The 22,587-nt window shown below is 41.5% G+C and overlaps 2 protein-coding genes across 15 annotated transcripts in view; one reads left to right on the forward strand and one right to left on the reverse strand.

Moving 5' to 3' along the window:
- LOC124968521 (zinc finger protein 501-like) overlaps positions 1-10,794 on the reverse strand; it is a 23,573-nt gene extending 12,779 nt beyond the window's left edge. For 4 of the 12 annotated variants that reach the window (XM_047531062.1, XM_047531057.1, XM_047531056.1 and 1 more), the window contains exons 1-2: positions 10,565-10,793; positions 10,201-10,285 (exon numbers count right to left, since the gene is read on the reverse strand). The gene's annotated coding sequence lies outside the window, so the exon portion shown is untranslated. Of the gene's footprint in view, positions 1-9,101; positions 9,120-9,686; positions 9,775-10,200; positions 10,518-10,564 lie in introns of those variants that run through there. The other 8 variants (XM_047531060.1, XM_047531059.1, XM_047531052.1 and 5 more) reach the window with 5 other exon arrangements.
- Positions 10,195-22,587, forward strand: part of LOC124968523 (zinc finger protein 266-like) — a 23,476-nt gene continuing 11,083 nt past the window's right edge. For 2 of the 3 annotated variants that reach the window (XM_047531064.1, XM_047531068.1), the window contains exon 1: positions 14,732-15,772. The gene's annotated coding sequence lies outside the window, so the exon portion shown is untranslated. Of the gene's footprint in view, positions 10,675-14,731; positions 15,773-22,587 lie in introns of those variants that run through there. The other variant, XM_047531066.1, reaches the window with a different exon arrangement.

Below are 22,587 nucleotides of genomic sequence, written 5' to 3' on the forward strand. Positions count from 1 at the left end.
TATGGGGAAAAGGGGGGTCTAGATCCAAGTATAGTGCCTACTATAATATGCTTACAATCATTCCCTTCCAGTCCATTCACTCACCCGTACTCCCTGAGCCTTTGAGTCACAGAAAGAACTGAGTTCCTTACCAATGGGAAAGACATTCAGCAGAATCACATTGAACAAGTTGTTACATGTGTTTGATAAAGTACCAACTCTTAACACTTGCCTCAGAAGGCCAAACGAATAGTGTACTTTAACTAGTAGAGCAGTAATCATCATTATTACAAGGACTGTGTCTTCCAAGTGTGCTTGTGCAGAAAGTAAAAAGCTCAGAACGCTAATGTGCAGCTCAATTTAAGATCTGAGAACCAAAGTGCTTCTATGATAGTCCTCATGGAAAAAAAAATTTTTTTTGGTCACCACAGGGGCTCTTATTGTCAAAAATTAAACATAAAATTTATGTGAATGGATTAAGTTACAACACTGGTGCTGGGTGTGGTGGCACAGGCTAGTAATCTCCAGCAACTACAGAGGCTGAGGCAGGAGGATCACAAGTTCAAAGCCAGTCTCAAATTTAGTGAGATCCTGTCTCAAAAAATAAAAAGAGCTGGGGATGTGGCTCAATGGTAAAGCGCCCCTAGGTTCAATCCCTAGTTCAAGGGGGGGGAAAAAAGTTACAACCCTGGTCAATATCGGTCTGACCTAGTTTCTTATTTGAAAATTAGGTCATTATCAGTGTGTTATAAATGGGAGATCACTCCAGCATGGCCAAGGAAATTACACTCAGAGAAGCCTATGACATTAAAGATTTATTAAAGACGAAAGTATAGCAAGTCAAGCAGGGAAAGCAGGTTGAACCAAGCAGGTGGGCAGTTGAAAGAGGGTGACAACCTATGGGGGTTTTTACTAGAAGACTGAGTGGAGTAATTAAGCAAAAGTAGTGAAGGGATTCCATTGGTGCCTTCGAATGTCAGTAGTTCACAGTCAGAGGAGGATAATAAGAATTTGAAGCAGAAACCAGCCTTATCACACTGGCACACCTGGTTGCCTTGGATGAGAAATATTGAAGCATCAGGAAAACATGAAGTTTTTAAGATTTACAAAACAATCAGGGAAGTATTTGGGTGTGAAATGTAGAATGGGGGCATCTAGTTGGATCCAGAGGATAGTCAGACTCTTAACTCCATAAGCCTTCTTTCCCAGGGAAGTATTTTCCCCTTTATTTTCTCAGTAGACTAACCTTTGTCTCTCTGAAAGCCCTGTAATAATTACACATGTACCCAAAACTATGTAAGTAAGTCCATAACCTACTCTGAAATCACAGAATAGTCTTATACAGTTTACCTGCAGTTTATTTTACTTTTCATAATTTGCTTACTTATAATTGACAAACTATATATAGTGTACAGTATGTTGTTTTGAAATAAATATTCATTTTGTAATGAGAACACTTAAAATCTTCAGCAATTTTTGAGGATCTAACACATTATTAACTAATAGTCACCAAGAATACAAGAGATCTTCTGATCTTTCTAACCCCAACTGAAATTTTATATCCTCTTAACAACAGCCCCCTCTTCATTCCTGATAACTATTTGCTACTTTTATGAGCTCAACTTTATTAGCTTAGGTATATAAAGGAGATTATGAGGTATACGCATTTCTGTGCCTGGCTTATTTCCCTTAACATTCTCTAGGTTCATCCACATTGTTGCAAACAACAGAATTTCATTCTTTTTAAACAAATACCACCTTTGAACCTGCTTTGACCAATCTACAGAGTCACCTATAAGATTCTGTGTCCCAAAAGAAACCAGAACAAGAGCACGGTCAGCAGCAAGTTCAGGCTATACTATAAGCTCCTCAAGCACTTAGTCCTGATGATCTAGGACATCCAATCATACTCAATTTCTCCAAGGAAAATTGGATGTGTTAGCATCCTCTGCAAGCACCAATAGGAGACTCACAGTATAGCCTTCCAGTAGCAGGGAGCCAATCTCTGCAATTTTATGCAGAAAATTATTCTCCTTTTGAGAAACAGCTTAGCTCTGACACATGGTAGAGAATGAAAAATTGTGGGACATCAAGTGACCAAATAGCCTGAGCTTCCTTAAATAAACTGGGACTTTTTTGACCCATCCTGCCATATGTTTGGGCATATGTAGCAACAATTTACACCAAATGGAAATGGCATATAAGACACTGAGCTCCAGCAAGTCCAGTGAGCACAAAATTGCACAAGCAGATGACAAAAGCTATTTCAACACCATCTTCAACTGTACTGTCCCTTTCCCTCAACCTATGTCTATGGCTTCCTTCCACCCAGTGTACTAACACAAAACCCAAACCTCCTTTACAGATGTGTCTGTGTGACATGCTAGTACCACCTGAAAGAAGCATGGTGTACCACTGAACAATGACTGTCAAGGACTGTAGTAATAGTGCCATTAGTAATACTGCTGTCAGCATCACCATCTGTACCTTCACAAAATAATTTATCTTTCATCATGAAATTCACATAGCATTATTTCTAATTAAAGAAACTCACTTCACTGTAAAGGAAGTATACCAATAAGAATATGTCCATGTAATAAACTAGTCTTATTAGATATGCCACAAATTGGTGGAATACTGTAATAAAAACTCACTTCCCAGTGGCAGAACTTCAAGCAGTACAATTGACTATTCACTTGGCCAGAGGTATGTATACATAATGATTCATCAATAGCTGCCAATGATTTAGCTGGATGTTCAAGGATGTAGAAAACCAAGACTGGTGACAAGCAAGTCAGAAAAAAATGTATCATGGATGGCCTTCTCAGAAATGATACAGGCTATCAAGGTATTTGTGACCTAAATGAATACCCCCCAAAGGTGATTCACTAGAACTAAGATAATTGGGCTGGGGGTGTGACAACACATGCCTAGCACACACAAGGTCCAAGGCCCTGGGTTCCACTGCTAGCACAGTAAAGGAAAAAAAAAAAAAAAGATTAATAATTACATGAACAACATGATACACTCTTCAGATGTCGTTACTTTTCCCAGACACCCCAATGGGTGCTTGCTTAATGGGCCATGAACAAAACTGCCATAAGAGGGGCTGAGGAGATAGCTCAGGTGGTACAGTGCTTGCCTTACATGCACAAGGCCCTGGGTTCGATCCCCAGCACTGCCAAAAAAAAAAAAAAAAAAAAAAAAGTCATAAGAGCAGCGATAAGGCCATTCATGGTTCAACAATATGGACTCTCCCTTACCAAGCCTGAACCATCTAACATGATTGACATGACTGCTGTGGGCCTGATCTGCTAAAAGTAGAAACCAACAATAAGTGTCCACTATGACACCATTCCCTACAGGGGACCACACAGGCACTTCACTAGGTGTCTTGATTACAAGTTGATCACACTGACCTGGACTAGCATGGAGGTAACAAATATGTACCGTCACTGTAATACACTTATGTTATTAAGAAATTCACAACAGGCATGGTGGTACATGCCTGTAATCCCAGTAGCTTAGGAGGCTAAGGCAGGAGGATTGCAAGGTCAAACAAAGCCAGCCTCAGCAACTTTGTGAGGCTCTAAGCAACTGGGTAAGACCCTGTCTCAAAATAAAAAGTAAAAAAGAAAGAAAAAAAAAAATGGGCTGGGGTTGTGGCTCAGAGGTAAAGCACCCCTGGGTTCAAATTCTGGTACCAAAAAAAAGAAAATTACTTCTCCGCAAAGGACTTTCGACAATAGGAATACAACCATACAATCAACTAGTCTTATTAGCTATGTTATCTTTCAGAAGTACCTATCTCCATGAAAGGTGGAATACTATAAGAAACTCACCTATAGGCCTCGGGGTACAGCACAGCAGTAGAATCCAACTTGCAAAAGGCCCTGGGTTTGATACCTCTAACTTCAGGAAAAATAACACAAAACTCACAAGACCAAGTGGTAGATAAATCCCAGAATGGAAGAGATTCTGTCTCACAGGATATAGGATAGCTGTTCTGTAATTGGCTCCAGAACCCCCTGTGGACACCAAAATCCCCAGATGCATAAGTGCCTTATATAACATTGCACAGTATCACCAGGTGCAGTGACAAATGCCTATAATCCCAGCTACTCAGGAAGCTGAAGCAGGAGGATCACAAGTTAAAGGCCAGCTTGGAAAACATGGCAAGACCCTGTCTCAAAATAAACAGTTTTACAAAGCAGGTTATATAGCTCTGTGGTAGAACACCCCTGGGTTCAATCTCCAGAACCAAAGAAAAAATAAAAGTAAAATCACACAGTACTCCTTATCATCTATGCACATCCTCCTCAATATTTTAAAGCATCTCTAAATTAATTTAATACCAAATATAACATAAATGCCATATAAATAGCTGTTATGCTGTATTATTTAGGAAATAGGCAATGGAAGAAAAGGTCTGTACTCAGTATGGATGCAACCACTGCAGGCTTACCTACCTAGTACATGCCAGTAACAATGGAAGGTTTTCTTCCAATTGGTAGTTGGTCAAATCACTGTATGTGGAACAAACAGAAGGCTGAGTGTATGCTTAAATCAGACCTTGGAGTGGGGATGTAGCTCAGTGGAAGAATACCTGCCTGGCATTAGCACGTGAGGCCCTGAGTTCCACTCTGGATGCACGCACACACACACAGCCACACAATCATAGAGCTTTACATGGTACTTTCTTCCCACAGGAGAATCCCGGAGTAGAATAATTGATCGTGAATGCAGAACTGACTCTGCAGACAGAAATTCTACCTCAGTCCCAGGAACCCAGATCTTAGGCCCTAATGGGGAATGCCTGTCAGGATACACTGGAAATGAGACAGCTACCTGGTTCTTTTGGCTTCTTATGTCACCAAATATCTAAAACAAGAGGCAAAATGAAGGGAAGGGGCTGATCTACTGGCTATAGTGACTGATGCCAAGTACCAAAGAAAAAGGTACAGGCTGGGCATGATGGTACACACCTGTAATCCCAGTGATCTGGGAGGCTGAGACAGGTTTGCAAGTTCAAGGCCAGGCTTAGCAATTTAGCAAGGCCCTAAGCAAACTGGCAAGATCCTGTTTCATAATATAAATATAAAAAGGGCTGGGGATTTGGCTTGGTAATGCTGCTACATCCAATCCCCAGTACCAAAAAAAAAGAAAAGAAACTAGGGTACAGCTATGTGATTGGGGCAAAGAGAAAGGAATTTAAAGTCTTATATACTTCCATGCTGCATAGAAAAGGTTAATGGAAAATTTCAACTGAAAAAATGAAGAATGTAAGACTTAGACCCTTTGGGAATGGAAGTTTGGATTACCTCTACCAGGTACAAAATCTGAGCAATGTTCTGGCTGAAGGGAAGGGAAACATGCTGTAATATTTTGCAAGTTTGTTTGCAATATCTGTTTGTACATATGTATGTGTTTATATAAGCTAACGAATCACTTCAATTTTTACTTTACACACAAGTATTGAAGGTTATATTTTGTAATTTAGTCCCTAGGTAACAATATTCACTGAGAATGTGATAAAATATAAGGAGCAATTAATATGGCTTATGATGGTGATATACCACGTCTAATGGGAACATGCATGGTATCACTTTTGGGTTAGAATTTCTTCCCTCATTATTTTCTTAGCTAGAAATATAAACTTGTTTAATTACTATAAGAAACTTAAAATATATGTAGGAGGGTGAATAGAGGTTGAGTAGCCAGAAAGTAGAATGTGCCAGTATGCTATATTTTCATCTCAACTTCAAATTCCCCTTCAACACTTGCTATGAAATACAATACTGTTTTTTTTTTTTTTTTTTAAACATTTATCTTTTGTCCTGAATGTGTTAAGTTTTCCAAGTACAGGGGCATTACAGGGACACTGGAGAAGGATGGAAACTTCTGCTGGATCCCCCTGATGCATGATGGGTCATCAGTATGGGAATGAAACATCCTCTGGTGCTGTTCCCACCATGTGCCCAGAATACACGGTTCCTAGGCAATATGGATTCTCATCATCATCCTGCGGCCCTCCTAACAGGGATAGCAGACATTAGAAGGACTCCTATTAGCAGAAGCACATCAGCACATTCATCAGTTTCACAGAGTTCCCTGTGTACTCCATAATAAGTCATGGTACATTACAGGATGCAAGATGCATTTGACCCAACTCGCTCTATGCATCCACCCCGTAAGAAACCTATGTCTTAGACCTCTGTTCCCTATAGTTCTCCAGGGACCCATTTCATATCCCATGACTACAGTGCCTCCATAATTCCCTCTGACACTGACCCAACTCCAGGTAGTTTTTGCCTCAACGCATCACTCATGCTTGACTAGTGACTGGAGAGCAACTCCAGCTCAGAACAAATCAGGAAATTTCTCTACCTTCTAGTGGACTACACCTACACTGCAGCCAATACACCCTAACAGGACCTTAATGATCTCCACTTTTGGGTATTTATGCCCTTGGATAATCCCCTCTCCAGATGATACACAAGACTCAAGATTTATTTCTAGCCAAGAGAATGTAGGTAGAAATTTGCGGATGTAATTAAGGCCCCAAATAAGTTGGTTTTGTATTCATTAACAGGAAAATTATCCTGGTAGGACTAATGTAATCATGTGAAAGTCTCTTCAAGAGGCATTTTGTGAGGTACAGATACTCTGCTAGCTGGATTAATGAAGGAGCCATGTTGCAAAAATTATAGGTAGCCTCTAGAAACAAAGGTAAGTATTCAGCTGACAAGTGTATGACAAGTCCTACAGCTGCAAAGAAATGAATTTTGGAAATTACTTCAGTGTGGAGACAGATTATTCTCACTTAAACCAGATGAAAATAAACTCTTCCAACACCCTGACTACAGAGAGATGAGATCCTGAGCAGAAAACCTACATAACCCATGACTGGACTTGCAATCCAAAGAAACTATGAGATAAGCATGTGCTATTCTAAGTCACTGAATTTGTTGAAATTCATTAAGCACCAATAGATAAATATATTCAGGTTTTCTAAAGAAGTTGGCCTTGGAAGGGGTAGGCATTTTCTTCTTCTTCTTCTTTTTTTTTTTTTTTTTTTTGGTGCTGGGGATTAAACCCAGGGTCTTGTGCTTGCAAGACAAGCACTCTACCAACTGAGTTATATCCCCAGCCCAATAGGCATTCTTCTATGTTTGGAATCTACTTTTTTTGATACCAGGAACTGAACCCAGGGGCACTTAACCACCAAGGCACATCCCCAACCCTTTTTTTTTTTGGAGACAGGGTCTCCTTAAGTTGCTTAGGGCCTCACTATGTTGCTAAGGCTGGCTTTGAACTGACTATCCTCCTGCCTTGGCCTCTTGAGTTGCTGGGATTACAGGCATATGCCACCACACCTGGTTATTATCTTTCACTGACAATTATGCTAGTGCTGGGTATGAAACTACACTCCTATAATCCCAGTGACTCAGGAGTCTAAGCCAGGATGGATTGCAAATTTAAGGCAGCCTGGGTAACTTACCAAGATCTTGTCTCACAATAAATTAAAAGTGGGGGGATGGCTCCATGGTAAAGCACTTACCTAGCATACACAAGGCCCTGAGTTCAATCTCTAGTACCACACAAAAAAATAAAACAACGAAAAACAATGATGTTACTAAAATTCATCTATACTGTGGCATCTACTACTGATTTATTCCTTTTTTTACAATAAGAATTCCAATAATATTATTTATTCTGTTAAGCCATATTTGGTTGTTTATAATTAAGGACTATTTCAAATAATAGTGATGAAATGTCTTTAGTTTTATAACAGACATTGCACCCACTACTATAAAGTTACAGCATATGCACATATTTAGTAGATATTGCCAACAACTCAAATTGCTTCTTCAATAAACTCTGCCACCAGCAGAATATACACATCCTCACCAACTTTACCTTTAGAACCTCTCATCAAAGCTGGGTGTGGTGGCACACACCTGTAATCTCAGCTATTAGGGAAGCTGAGTCAGGAGAATCACAAGTGTTAGACTAGCCTGGGCAACTTAGCAAGATCATGTCTCAAAAAAAAAAAAAAAAAAAAAAAAAAAAATCTGGAGATACAGTTTAGAGGGAGAGAGCTTGCCTGGCATGTGGAAGATGTGGAAGGCCCTGGGTTCAATCTATGGTACAAACAAAACAAAACCTCATCAAATTTTTTTCTTTATGGTCAGCTAGCTCACTGAGACCTCCAAGTGGCAAACACTTAACGTAACATGAATATTTTTATACCAAAGGGTCCCTGCAGAGCTTTCTGTCAGGTCACATTCGCACGGGAATCTTCTGGTTATACACCTATGGAGTGATATCAAACTCCTAGATGGGTCAGCCTATATAAGGAGTGGCTGGTCTGAACTTTCTTTCAGGGAAATTGGTGGGAATCCCAAAATGGACTGAAAACTACTCAAAGAGGCTTTAACTGTTTATGAACACAAACATATCCTACGATTGATAATTAACGTGTGAATTTTCATGCAGAACTCATTTTTAATGTTTAATCACTCATTCTTAATAATTCCTTGAATTAATTCCCTATTTATGAAAATAAAATATATTCACACTATATCTTATTTTCTTTTGATTTACATTATTTGATCTGCTAACACTTATTTTTCCTGTTAGTTATACATTGAAGATTAGATTTGTCCCTCACTTGTTTCCCCAAGGAAAATTACTGTTAAACCTAGGAGTAACCATTGATTTACTTCCCTTTCACTGTAGAAATAAAATTAGTCATACAATGCTTTCCATACTTCCTAGTTCAAAAGGCTAATTCCTATGGTCTTTTGATCTCAGTTTAAATAAAACTCATTTTTTTTTTTTTAACCTGCACCAACTTTCATATACTAACAAAGCACATTACACTTTACTTCCAAAATTCTGATCACTACATAAATACATCTGCCCTCCTTATTAGTGTGTAACTTCCCTCAAAACAGGCCTAGGGCTCTCTCTTCCTCTGAAGATAGCTCTCATGTGTATTCCTTGCTTTACCCACAACAGTCTCTCTCAAGGTTGTCCCCATCCTACACTGAATATATAACTACTTCTACTTTCCTAAACCTCTATCAGTACATTTGAAAAAAAAAGAATAGACCTACCTTGAATTTTTTTCTCTACCCTCTGTCATTCAGACATTCATCAGTTTATAGGATATATAAGAAAGGGAGAAAATATTTAAACATCCCATCAGAATTTAAACAGAAAAACCAAAATGTGACCTTTCAAAAAAAGCCAACAGAGAAACAACAGTGACCGTTTTCAGTTCAAAGATCCTAAGAGACATTAAATAAATAAATAAACAAACAAATTGACCTAATTTCCTTTAAAAAAAAAAAAAAAAACAACTTTAAAGAGATAGATATTAGATTCAGTAACACCCAAAAGTCTACTTTGGAACAACGTGGAGAATATTAATTTCAAAAAAAGTAAATTCCAGATTAATAATACATTATTATTTTTAATTTTCTTGGATGAAATATTAATATCGTGGTTATAGTAGGCCAATATTCTTATCTTTAGGTGATATATCACCCACTACATAAAAGTATCATGCCTGTAATTTCAATATATGCTTAAGCAGTTCACCATAAAATGTATTTTATTATTCTGTGGAGAAATCAAATGGTTAATTCAATTGGTGGTACCGGTCTAACAAAGACTTCTTAGCGGGTGGGGTGGCACACCTGTAATCCTCCTGCTGACTCAGGAGGAAGGTACATTGGAGACCAGCCTCAGCAACTTTGCAAGACCCCTGGGTTCAACCCCCAGTACCTAGAACAAAACAAAACAAAGCCTTCATTCTTTCCTCCTGGAGGTCGGTTTATAAGGTTGGTGGGGAGGCAGAGACCTATAAGGTTCAGATAATAATTATTACTGGGGATGGGGTATTGCTCTGTGATGGAGCACGCTTAGCATGCATGAGGCCCTGGGTTCCATTTGCAGCATCCGAAACAAAAAACCGCTTCTGTTCTTCTTCGGGAGAAGGTGGCGTTTGGGGTCTACGCACGTTTAGTTTTACATACAGGTCTGCGTAGGTTCACAAGACACCTAGAAAGTACCTTTCTCTTTCTACCAGAGTACAACGTGTCACGAATAAATACATGACGCACAAAGAAAGCGAAATTTCCGGATGAGATATCAGTTTGCATAAAAAGGGAGGAGAAGGGCCCTTCGTCGCATTTTTCACCCAGCGCTCACCCGGACACGCAGGAATCGCCGGGTCCCCGGAGGAGCACGCAGGGTCTGGATCAACGTGACTCCAGTGCCGGAAATTCTATTCCCTCTGGAAAAAAATTCACAAAGGTTACTTCGGAGGCTTTTAGGAGGGGCGCACGGTGCACGGGAACACGTCCAGGACGAGCCCTGGGACGCAGCTCAGCCCGCCGCTGGACGGGACCCACTGCCCGGGCGGCCTCCCGGACCAGGCCACGCCGGGAGGACGCGCGGCCCGGCGGGCGGGGCGGGCCCGGCCTCTCGGAAGAGGTCCTTCGGACCGCCGGGGCCACGCTCGTGTTTCCACCACCCCTTCCACCGCCGGCCCATCCCTTCCGTCACGCCTCACCAAAGCCAGGCTGAGACCTAAGACCACCAAGTCGTGAGGTCTCGGGCGAACCGGGCCAGAAAGGAGGCGGTGGACCACTGACGTCACTTCCGCTTCCGGGCAGACAGCACGTAAGACCTCTTCGGCCGGAGAAATTACTTTCCTCTCGTGTCGGGGGGCTACCGGGTGGGCTCATCAAAGGGACTGGAGGCAGAAAGAAGTCCAGAGGCCAAAGCTGAGGTTAGAACCCGGCCTCTAAGCGGGGAGGCGGGCGGGGGCGGGGCCCACGCCCGGGGCGGGGTTGGAGGCGGGACCAGGTCCTGCGCGCCGGGTGTGGACGGAGAAACCGGTAGGGCAAGAGTGGGGGTGGGGACTCACCCCTCAGGATGCTCACAAAAGCTTTTCTGCCATTCCAGTGAAGGACTGTTTTTGCAGACACTAACAGGAGTGACTGTTGGTTTTGATTTATAAGTAATATTTATAGATGAGGACTGTGGTGCCACCAGAACCCAAACAAATTTTGGATTTATTCGTCCTTAATAAGTGTCGATCTCTTTGGAGGAGGACGTTGTTAATTTAATGTTCCTGTAGCAAGGTGGATATCCTCAAGATTTTGTCTGCACCGGGGCCCACCTCTGTAATCCCAGCCACTCGGGAGTCAGAGACAGGAGGATGGCAAGCTCAAGACCAGCCTCAGAAACTTCGTGCAATCCTGTCTCAAAATTAAAAGTAAAAAGGGTTTGGGAGGTTGCTAAGTTATTGCAAAAAGAAATGAAAACAATCATGTCTGCAAAGATTGTGATGACAAAGCTGTTGAGGCACCTCATGGTGACCTGAAAAATGTATGTGTCCTTTAGAAGTGGGAAAAAAATGTTGCAGAGAGGCTACTGAAATAGCCACTGAATAGAAAATCAATAGAAAGCCAATCTATAAGTGCAAATAATTTACCAGTTGTTGATTGAATAGACTCACTAACAACAATACTGGGCATTGCACATAGGACCTTCAAGGACAAGATTACAGCATTAAGGTTGTTCAGTCACTCCCGACAGCCCCAACAACTGTAAGGCAGCATTTCTGACTTTTTGGGGGGTAGAGGGGTACCAGGGATTGAACTCAGGACACTCCACCACTGAGCCACACCCCCAGCCCTATTTTTTATTTTTATTTTGAGATAGGGTCTCACTCAATTGCTTAATACCTCACTTTTTGCTTATGCTGGCTTTGAACTCTCTATCCTCCTGCCTCAGCCTCCTGAGCCACTGGGATTACAGGCATGTACCACCACCACCAGCTCTTATTTCTTTTTTAACAGCAAGAAAAATGAGGCTATAGAATGAAGAATAGTGGGGATAACTACCCATTTATCAAATAGGATTTGTATATACTACATAATAAATTTTACTTTTGGAGACCCTATTTTAACTTACATTGGTCCATATTAACTACCTTAAATGGGGGATTAAGGGATCCCATTTTATCAAGATCATTTGTTTTGGTATGGGGGGTTTTTGTCTTGTTTTATTGTTGTGTGTGTGTAGTACTGGGGATTGAGCCCAGGGCCCTGTGCATGCTAGTTTAGTACTCTGCCACTAAGCTAGATTCTCATCCCTTTCAAAATATTTTTTGTGTGTGTGAGACAGTTTCCCTAAATTGCCCAGGTCAGCCTTGAACTTGAAGATCCTCCTGCCTCAGTCTCCTGAGTTGCTGAGATTACAAGCATGTACTACCACGCCCAGGTGAAGCCACAGTTCTTAGTATCTGCCTATTTTATTATTTATATATTTTTGGTACTAAGGATTTAACCCAGGGGCACATTACCACTGAGCTACATCCCCAGCCCTTTTCATTTTTTATTTTGAGACAGGTTCTCCCTGAATTGCTTAGGCATTCACTAAATTCCTGAGGTTGGCCTTGAATTTGCCATCTTCCTGCCTCACCCTCCCCAGTCACTGGGATTACAAATTTGCACCACCATGACCAACTCTTTCTCTTTTATAAGAGGGAAAGATGAAAAAATAAGAGCCTATTACCTAGGGCTGTGGTTGAGCACTTGCCTACCACATGTGAGGTACCAGGTTGGATCCTCAGCACCACATAAAAATAAATAAATAAAATAAAGATATTATGTCCACCTACAACTAAAAGAGAGAGAGAGAGAGAGAGAGAGAGAGAGAGAGAGAGAGAGAATATTACCTCTAGATAGTAGCCTCAAGATAATTAGTCCCTAGGATGGAGGTATGGCTTAGTGGGTAGGGTACCTGCTTAACATGCAAGAGTTTCCCAGCTTTGATCCCTAGCACTGCAAAATAATAAAGTAAAAGACAGTGGTGGATGTAGCTTAATGGTATAGCCCTTGCCTAGCATGCTCAAGGTCCTGGGTTTGCTCCCCAGTACACGTACACACACACACACACGGATAATTAGTCCCTTTCTTCTGTTTTGTCTTTACCTTTTCTTTTCCTTTCATCAAGTACTGGTGGTCAAACCCAGGGCTCTTGTGCATGCTAGACAAGCACTATACCACTGAGCCAAAGCCCAGCCCTTTTTGTTTTATTTTGAGACAGGGCCTTCCTAAGCTGCCCAGACCAGCCTGGAACTTGTGACTCTCTTCTCTCTTCCCTCAACTTCCTGAGTAGCTAGAATTATAGGCATTTACCACAGCACCCAGCACCTCTCCCCAACACCTTTTTTTTTTTTTTTTTTTTTTTTTTAAAGAATGATTTGGAATCCAGCATAGTGGCTTTTGTCTATAATCCCAGCACCTTGAGAGGCTGAGGTAGGCGGATCGAAAGTTCAAGGCCAGCCTCAGCAACTTAGTGAGACTCTGTCTCAAAATAAAAAATAAAAAGGTCTGGGGATGTAGTTTAGTTGGTAAAGTCCCCCTCCCAAAAAAGAAAAAAATATATTAATGTGATGGGTTATCACAGCTAAAATTGTGGCAATGACTAAGGACTTTTTCAGATGAAATTAACGTCCCTAGTCAGTGGACAATAATTAATCAAATGGGAGACTATCCTGGAGATGGCCTGACCTAACCTAAAGGATGTAGCAAATCAGAGACTCAGGAACAAAACACTTTCTCTGTTCTCTGTTGCTAGCTGCTGCTGCTTCTTTTTTTTGGCCTGCGTCTCACTAAATTGCCCAGGCTGGTGTCCAAGTGAAGATCCTCAGCCTTATGAGAAGTAGGTAGCTGGATTATAGACACACCCTACTGCGCCCAGTTTCTGTTGTTAGCTTTGATGAAATAAGCAGTCAAGAATTCTACAGCCACACAGAAATAAATTGCCAATAATGTGAGGGAAATTAGAAGGACACCCTTCACCATTTTCAGTCTTAAGACGAACATAGAGGACAGGGGGTATAACTCAGTGGTAGCCTGGCATGCATGAGGTCCTGGAATCGATCACTGGCACAACAAAAATTTTAAAAAGATGGGACTACAGCCTGGCCAAATGTGATTTTAGCATTATGACATCCTAGGCAGAGAACCTGGCTAAACCAGTACTGGGGATTGCACTCAAGGCCTCAAGTATGCTAAGCAACTACTCTACCCCACAGCCACATCCCCAGCCTACCTGGTGTTATTTTAAACCACTAGATTTGTGGCAACCATAGCTACTACAATCTGTAAATTATTGCTTTTCTTGGAGTATTTCAATAAATGAGGATAATAGAGTTTTTCCTTTTTTCTGTTAAGGGGAATTTGGATTTTTTTCTACTTCAAGATATTGTCAAATCAAGTTCCTATGAATAATCTTTTACATTTCTCTTGATGAACATGAGTTTTGTCATATGGGTCACACAAACTCAAAGTCAGTGGAAAGGACTGGAATGTAGCTTAGGGTTAAAGCATTTGCCTCGCATTCGCATCGCCCTGGGTTCGATTCCCAGTTCAAAAAAAAAAAAAAAAAAAGAACCCCACCAAATTCAGTGGAAAATGCCAATTTCTTTTCCAAAACATATTGCTTAAAAAAAAATTCATAGCCGATCATGGTGTTGCAGGATTGTAATCCTAGCTACTCCTGAGGCCGAGTTGTAGACCAACCTAGGCAACTTAGTGAGATCCTGTCTCAAAAAATTGAAAGGGTTTGAGGATGCAGCTCATTGGTAAAGCACTACTGGATACAATTCCCAGTACCAAATATAATAACCACAATAATAATAACAATAAAGACAAAAAACTGTGGGTGTAGCTCACTGGTAGAGTGAGTGAGTACCTGGGTTCAATCCCCAGTACCCATACCCCCCCAAAAAAAAATAAATTAGAAGAACAGCAAGAGACAAAGGAAAATAATTTGCATCTGTCCTTAATCTATCACGAAAATCCGAGGGTTTCCTATGTGTATCAAAAGGTCGGTCCTGTTCAAGTGTGCCTTTCTCGGCGTCTGCTCCAGTGTGGCTGGGGCCTCAGCTCCGTGGGTTTAGTTGTCACCGTTTCACCTGTGAATCACTGTGCGACCCACTGTGCTTCTATGCCAGCGTGTAAGTCTCTTGGCTGCTGTGTAGGTCAGAGGATAGGTTGCAGGACGCGGGAACTTCCAGGGGCATCGGTGGTGAGCGTCCCGCCCCCAACCCTGCCCTTTCATCCACCCCGCGGCCGCGCTGGCCAGGCCGGGTCCCCCACCCTCCCCGGCCGCACGGGCCCAGAGCTCTGGTTCGCAGTTAGCCCGCGGGCCCTGGGCCTGTTTCTGTCTAGCCGTAAGGCCGAACAGGCCTGTTCGCGGAAGAGAGGGTTTCCCGCGGCGGGACCCCGGCCCAGGCCGCTGCGACTGGAGCGGAAGTGACGTCGTAAGACGTGCCCCTCTTCCGCCGCCGGCGGCGCTTGTCAAAGCTGCTTAGCCTGGGTGGTCGTCGATCTGTCCTTTCTTTGAGATACTCGCGTGAAACGGAGTGTCCGGGTGTGGGAGTGAGGCGACAAAAGACAGGTCTGACCCCGGCCTCGGAGGAGCCTTGGTGGAAAGGCCTCGCCCGCTCCTCTCCTGCCGCCGGGGCCGCGAGTCCTCCCGGCGCGGCCAGGTCCGAGAGCCGTCCGGTGGCTGGTCCCGGGAGGAGCCGGGTCGGAGAGTGACCTGCGTCGTCGGTGACCGCGTGCACTGAGCTGCCCTCTTCCGAAGATTCCAGAGAACCCTTTTTTTCCAGAAGGAAAAAAATTTTTCTTCTATCGAATCATAGATTCTGGCCCCGCGTCCTCCATCCCCAAGGACCTAGCGATTCCTACACGTTCTGGTGAGCCCTGGGTGAAAGGAGTTGGGGGGACGATCTTCCTTTTCTTATGCAAACAAATGTTTCATATGAGAATTTGACTTTGTCTTTGCTAGCCTTGTATTTATTTTTGCCACACTGTGTTAAGGTAGTTAGATACAGATACTTTCTTAGGCGCTGTTGTGTGACTACCATAAGCATTTGTAGACCGCGAGTCTTTCTGCTAAAGAATACTCAGCCGTTCTCTTTATCAGAAGTTTCTGGGTCTGTACCTTCCCACAGAGCTTCAAAACCGAGACCTACAGGAGAAAGAATGGAGGTTTTATTACGCTGCAACCCCCCCCCCCCCGTTTTTTCTTTTGTGTGCTTAGGATGGAACCCAGGCCCTTGTGAATGCTGGCAAGCGCTTTACCGCTGGATTTCCTCTCCAACCCACAACTCTGCGCAATCGAATTTACCTTCAACAGGGTTGTTAAGTAAATATTTTCCCCACCTTTTTTCTTTCAGAAATTCTTAAGCATACAGATAATTTGAACACCAAGAATTGGTAAAAGGGGAAGGCATATTGAGTGGGATTGATACTTACATTGAGAATAAGACATGAGTAGGATTTGATAGTTAGATCATTGAGCTAGAATGAGTGTGTAGAGTAAGAAAGATTTCAGGAGATGAAAACTTCATGAGCAAAGTCCCAGAGTAGTTGAGAGCCTCGTACATTTCCTGAACTGAGGAAAGGGAGTTGGCTAAAGCTGAGCAGAAAGAGGGAGAGTGGTGGGAGAGGACAGGAGTGAGGTAGGACCAGAAAAATGACTGGGTTATATTGTGAGGCCATGGGACCTTATGAAATGTTTTAAGCATGAAAGTGATTTGAATTTATATCTGACTATAATGGAATCCACGAACTTCCTAGTTTGAGAATGGAGTTCAGGAAATGTAAGAATTAAGGTATAGAGTCAAGATAGCAGCTTAAGATGAGTAAGTTTTAAATATGATTGTAGTAACTATACTTAGGTGATTGTTACAGAACAGAAAATAAATAAAATGATTTGCAAAGTTGTTTTGTTTTGTTTTGTTTTTTATTTGAGATGGGGTCTTATAGTGTGGCATAGGCTGGGCTCAAGTGATACTCCTACCTCAGCCTCCCAAATAAATGCTGGTGCACACCACTGCAACTGGCTGTTTGCATTTCCTTTTCTCTTCTCTTCTCTTCTCTTCTCTTCTCTTCTCTTTTCTGTACTGAGGATTGAACCCAGAGCTGCTTTAACATTGAACCATATCCCAACCTTTTTTATTTTTAATTTAGAGACAGGGTTTCACTAAATTGCTTAGGGCCTCTCGAAGTTGTTAAGACTGGCCTCAAGCTTGCCATCCTCTTGCCTCAGCCTTCCAGGTCGCTATAATTACAGGCATGCACCACTTCACCCAGCCTATTTGCAAGTTTTAAAGAAGGTGAAATTGCCAAAATCTTGTTATTCTTTCATCTCTTCATGCACTTTTCATGCATAGTGTGTGGATGGTTAATTAAGGGAAAATGAAAAAATTCAACCAAGAACTGTTCTTAGGAAATTATAAACCAGAGGAGGAGGCAAGCATTTAACCAAGGAAATAAATATACTATTACAAATTGACGAGGGTTTTGGAAGTAAAGGACAATATTATTTTGTTTTGTCTTTGTATGGCAGTTGGTGAAAGTAAGGAGAGAGTGCTAAGTAAACAGAACAAAACAACTATACACATGATGGGAATTAGTCATGCTGAAGAGGAATGGAATAACAGGTAAAGGAAGCATACTAAAAATTGACTCTTGAGATTTCTAGGGTGAAAGGAGTACATCAAGTATTATTGGCAGGTTTCACACTCGTGCTATTTTTTTGGGAAAAAAGCTAAAGGAGGAGTCTGATTTCCAATTCATAACTAACAGGAAAAAAATTAGTACTGTATGTTAAAATGGTACATCAACAAAAAGAAAATAGGAGAAAGTATGAATGTTGGTTTCTTTTGTTTGTTTTGTGACTTTTTTGTTTTTGTTTTTTTCAGTACTAGAAATTGAATGCAGGGGCACTCTACCACTGAGTTACATTCTCAGCCCTTTATTATTTATTTTTTTATTTATTTTGAGACAGGGTGTCACTAAGTTGCCTGGCCTCAAACTTGCCATCCTCCTGCCTCAGCTTTCCAGGACTCTGGAATTACAGGCATGCACCATCATGCCCAGCCAAAATGGAGTATTTATTTATTTATTCATTTATTTTGGTGGGAGTACTGGGGATTTAACTCAGGGGACTCAATCACTGAGCCACATCTCTAGCACTATTTTCTATTTTTTTTAGAAACAGGGTCTCACTGAGTTGATTAGTGCCTCACTTTTGCTTAGGCTGACTTTGAACTCACAATCCTCCTGCCTCAGCTGTTTAAGCCACTGGGATTACAGGCGTGCACCACAGTACCTGGCCAAAATGGAGTTTTTAAATGGAGAGACCAAGGCTTGTGAGATGGTGTATTCCTGTAACCCAAGCAACATGGAAGACTAAGGCAGGAGAATCACAAGTTTGACACCACCCTGGGGAATTTAGTGAGACCCTGTCTCAAAATAAAAAATAAAAGGAAGTGTATATATAACTCAGTGGTAGAGCAACCCTGGATTCATTCCCTACTACTATAATAATAATAATAATAATAGAATAAAGACTCCATTTTGCCTGTTTTTCCCCCAGTGCTAGGGATTGAACCCATGCTAGGCAAGTATGTGCTCTACCACTAAGTTGCAAATCAGTTCAATTTTTTCTGTTCTTGGGGGATTGAACCCAGAGCCTTGTACTTGCAAGGCAAGCACTCTACCAACTGAACTATCTCCCCAGCCCTTGTCTGTTCTTAAACCTGAAAATAGGTTAACTAGGTTTATAAATGCTTCTTAGTAGCAGATTACTATAACCTTAGTGCTGTGGTTCCATCCATTATGATCTCTATACCCAATATGTAGTAGTATTAAACGTCAGATCCTAATCAATAACCTGTAAATGTTTTGCTCTTATAGATTTAGCCAACATATTCTGGTCAGTGTTTTTGTTTTTGTTTTTGATACCAGGGATTGAACCCAGGGTTACTTAACCACTGAGTAACATCCTGGCCCTTTTTCATACTTTATTTAGAGATAGGGTCTTGTTAAGTTGCTTAGGACCTAGCTAAGTTGCTGAGGCTAGCTTTGAACTCGCTATCATCCTACCTCAGACTCCTGAGCTGCTGGAATTACAGGTGTGTGCCTGTGCTCCCAGCAGTGTCTGTTTCAGTAAGTTCTCAGCTGCAGTTTACCTTCACCTCTGAGGAAACATAATACACATTTTCCAAACTGCCATGGGAAACCTCAATAGCCCTGTCACACATAGTCTTACAAATAAGATCATAATTATATACACCTTTCTCCAGGAACACAGGTCTGGTATTATATTAGTGACATCCTCTTCCCAAGGACATATATTGGACACACCCATTAAATGCATACAGGTATATCTTTTTATCCTTTTTTGAATTAATGGTGGCAACACATTCCTCATTTATAAATTGTTCTTAATCTCACTTGGTGTTACTTAAATATACACCATAAATGGGGCTTCCTAAAAAATCTGGTCAAATTAAATTCAACTGTCTCTAAAATTTGTTCAGATTAAAATTATCTTATACTCCCATTAGTGCCCTTAGACACTCCATCATGATAAAGATCTGGGCAACTTCTTGTCATCCCTCCTGGTATCTCTGGATCACCTATGATGCCCTTTAGTTGCTCAGGGATTTATGATGGAAGAAACTGCCACTGTTGACCTCTTGCTATGTGTCTTAATATCCACAGTTGCTGGCTCCTTAATGGAATGCCATAGAAGCTGAGGTTCTCACAGACCTTGAGCCATTATCCTCCCTACCCAACTGCAGATTTTTAAAAAATTTTTTTCAATGCTGGGGATCGAACATAGGGCTTCATGCATACTTGATAAACACACTATTACTGAACCACATGCTTAATCCCCCAATTGCTGATTATACTTTTGTTCGTGGAAGCAATATCCTACAAGCTGGCCAGAATGTTCCCATGAAAAAACAACACCTCCCCACCCACCTCCCAAAAATCACAAACCACTTCTCTGGAGGCTCTGGCCAATAAATACCCATTTTACAATTATGATATTGGTCATTGCCTAAAAATTGTCCTCTTCAGGCTGGGTACAGTGGTGCATGCCTGTAATCCAAGCAGTTGAAAGACTGAGGCAGGAGGATTGCAAGTTCTAACACCAGCCTTAGCAACTTAGCGAGGCACTAAGCAACTCAGCAAGACCCTGGCTCTAAATGAAAAGTAAAAACAAGCTAGGGATATGGCTCAGTGGTAAAGAGCCCCTGGATTCAATCCCTGGGATCCCTCTCCACCCCCCTAGAAAATTGTTCTTTTCAGGATAAAGAACTCTAAGAATCTTGTCTCACAGATTCCAAAAGATAAATAAAAATTATGTATGGTCAAGAGACTGGGGGTGTAGCTCAGTGGTAGAGCACTTTCCTAGCATGTGCAAGGCCCTAGATTCCACAGCACTCAAACACACACACACACTTCCACCTCCACCTGTATGATGGCTAAGATGCAAACTCTTATTGGGGCACTTATTGCCTTTGGAGTTACATGTGTTGTTAATAGCAACCACAGTACACATTTCATTTATCAAAATACATGAGGGCTGGGGTTGTGGCTCAGTGGTAGAGTGCTCACCTAGCGTGCGTGAGGCCCTGGATTCCATCCTCAGCATCACATAAAAATAAAACAAAGGTATTGTGTCCACCTACAACTAAAACATTTTTTTAAATTTAAAAACAAAATGCATATTAGGTTTTTGGAAATGGTACTCAAAAAAATTTTCATATCCCTAACAAGTCCCAGATCAGATAGCCAATTTAACTGACAGACATAAAACGCTTCAAACAACTTTTAAAATTCCAGTTCAGCAAATGGACCTCTAAATAGGTTTCTATGCATCCCATAGAGGCTGGAGGCCAGATCAAGGGTGTATACTTTCCTGGGAACTGTGTCTATAAGTTGTCCCATGGGCCAGGTAGCTGCTTTTCAAATATGGGACCTTTTGGAGCCTAAGCTTTCTAAAATCCAAAAACCCAGCTGGGCACAGTTTGCATGCCTGTAATCCCAGCAGCTGAGGTAGGAGGATCTCATTTTCAAAGCCAACCTCAATAACTTAGTGAGGACCTAAGCAACTCAGCAAGACCCTGTCTCTAAATAAAATATACAAAAGGAGTGGGGAGGGCTGAGGTTGCGGCTCAGTGGTGGAGTGCTTTCCTAGCATGCCTGAGGCACTGGATTTGAGTCTCATCAGCATAGCATATAAATAAATAAAAGGTCCATCAACAACAAAAAAAATTTAAAAAGAGCTGGGGATGTGGCTTAGTAGTTAAGCACCCCTGGGTCCCTAGTATCAAAAATAAAATCCAAAAACCCTGTCAGGTACAACTGCACACTGTTCCGTTGTCTTTTGGTTTTATATATGTATAAATAAATACATATATAAACACACATAAATTTTATATAAAAAATATATATAATTACATTTATTTATATTCATATAGTTATATGTACTTTTTTTACCAGGGATGGAACTCAGGGGCACTCAACCACTGAGCCACATCCCCAGCCTTAGTTTGTATTTTATTTAGAGACAGGGTCTCACTGAGTTGCTTAGCAACTCACTTTTGCTAAGGCTGACTTTGAACTCAAGATCCTCCTGTCTCAGCCTCCCAAGCCACTGCACCAGCAGTCTTATTATATTTGTATAAGTACTTCCATTGGTTTACAATGTAGAGGTTCATATACTCACCACATAAGCCATTGTTTCTCCCAAACATGATGAAAATTGATACACACATCAATCTATGTGGGTAGAAACAGGGAAAGAACCCCACACTCTGTTATCTCACACAATGTCAACCTGGCCCAGAATTTCACAGTTGGTGACAATATCATTTTAGAGGAATTACTCCATTCCCTAATATCTTGCCGTTGAGGATGATTTCACTCCCTTTATCAGAGATACTCCCTTAATTTAGTAGAACTTTCACCTTGGGGTTGTGAATGTGCAGTCTCTCCAAAGGCACAAATTGGACATGAGACATTTTTGCTTTTATTTATTTATTTATTTAGATACTGGGAGTTAAACCCAGAGGTACTTTATCACTGAGCTACATCCCCAGTCCTTTTTAAAATCTTGAGACAGGGTCCTGCAGAGTTACCTGGACTGGCCTTGAACTTGCAGTCCTCCTGCCTCAGCCTCCTGAGTTGCTGGGATTACAGGCACACACAACCGTGTTTGACTCTTCTTTCATTTAGATTCTCTTATCTTGTTCCTGAGCTTGCTACTTGGTCTGTCATTCTAGTAAACTCTTTGCTCTCTGTCAAAATGTACACCCCTATACTCCCATGCCTGTAGGGAAATCTTCTGTTAGAGTTTGAATCTGGAGTGTCCCCTAAAACTTCATGTGTTGAAGGTAATACAGTATTTATTCAGAGGTAAGGCTTTTATAAAACAATTAGATCATGAGGGCACAATCCTCATCAGTGGATTAATCCATTTGCTATATTAATAATTTGAAAGGTAACTGAATGTAACTGAAGGGAGGTGGAGCATGATTAGACTAAGTAAGACACTGAGGGTGTGCCCTTAGGGACTTTATCTAGTGTCTGTGTGTGTCTCTGTATGTGTCTCTCAGAATAACTTTTTTTTTTTTTTGCAGTACTGGGGATTGAACTCAGGACCTTGTACTTGCAAGGCAAGCACTCTGCCAACTGAGCTATCTCC

Source organism: Sciurus carolinensis, chromosome 17 (genome assembly GCF_902686445.1).
Source record: "Sciurus carolinensis chromosome 17, mSciCar1.2, whole genome shotgun sequence".
NCBI classification, from domain to species: domain Eukaryota; kingdom Metazoa; phylum Chordata; class Mammalia; order Rodentia; family Sciuridae; genus Sciurus; species Sciurus carolinensis.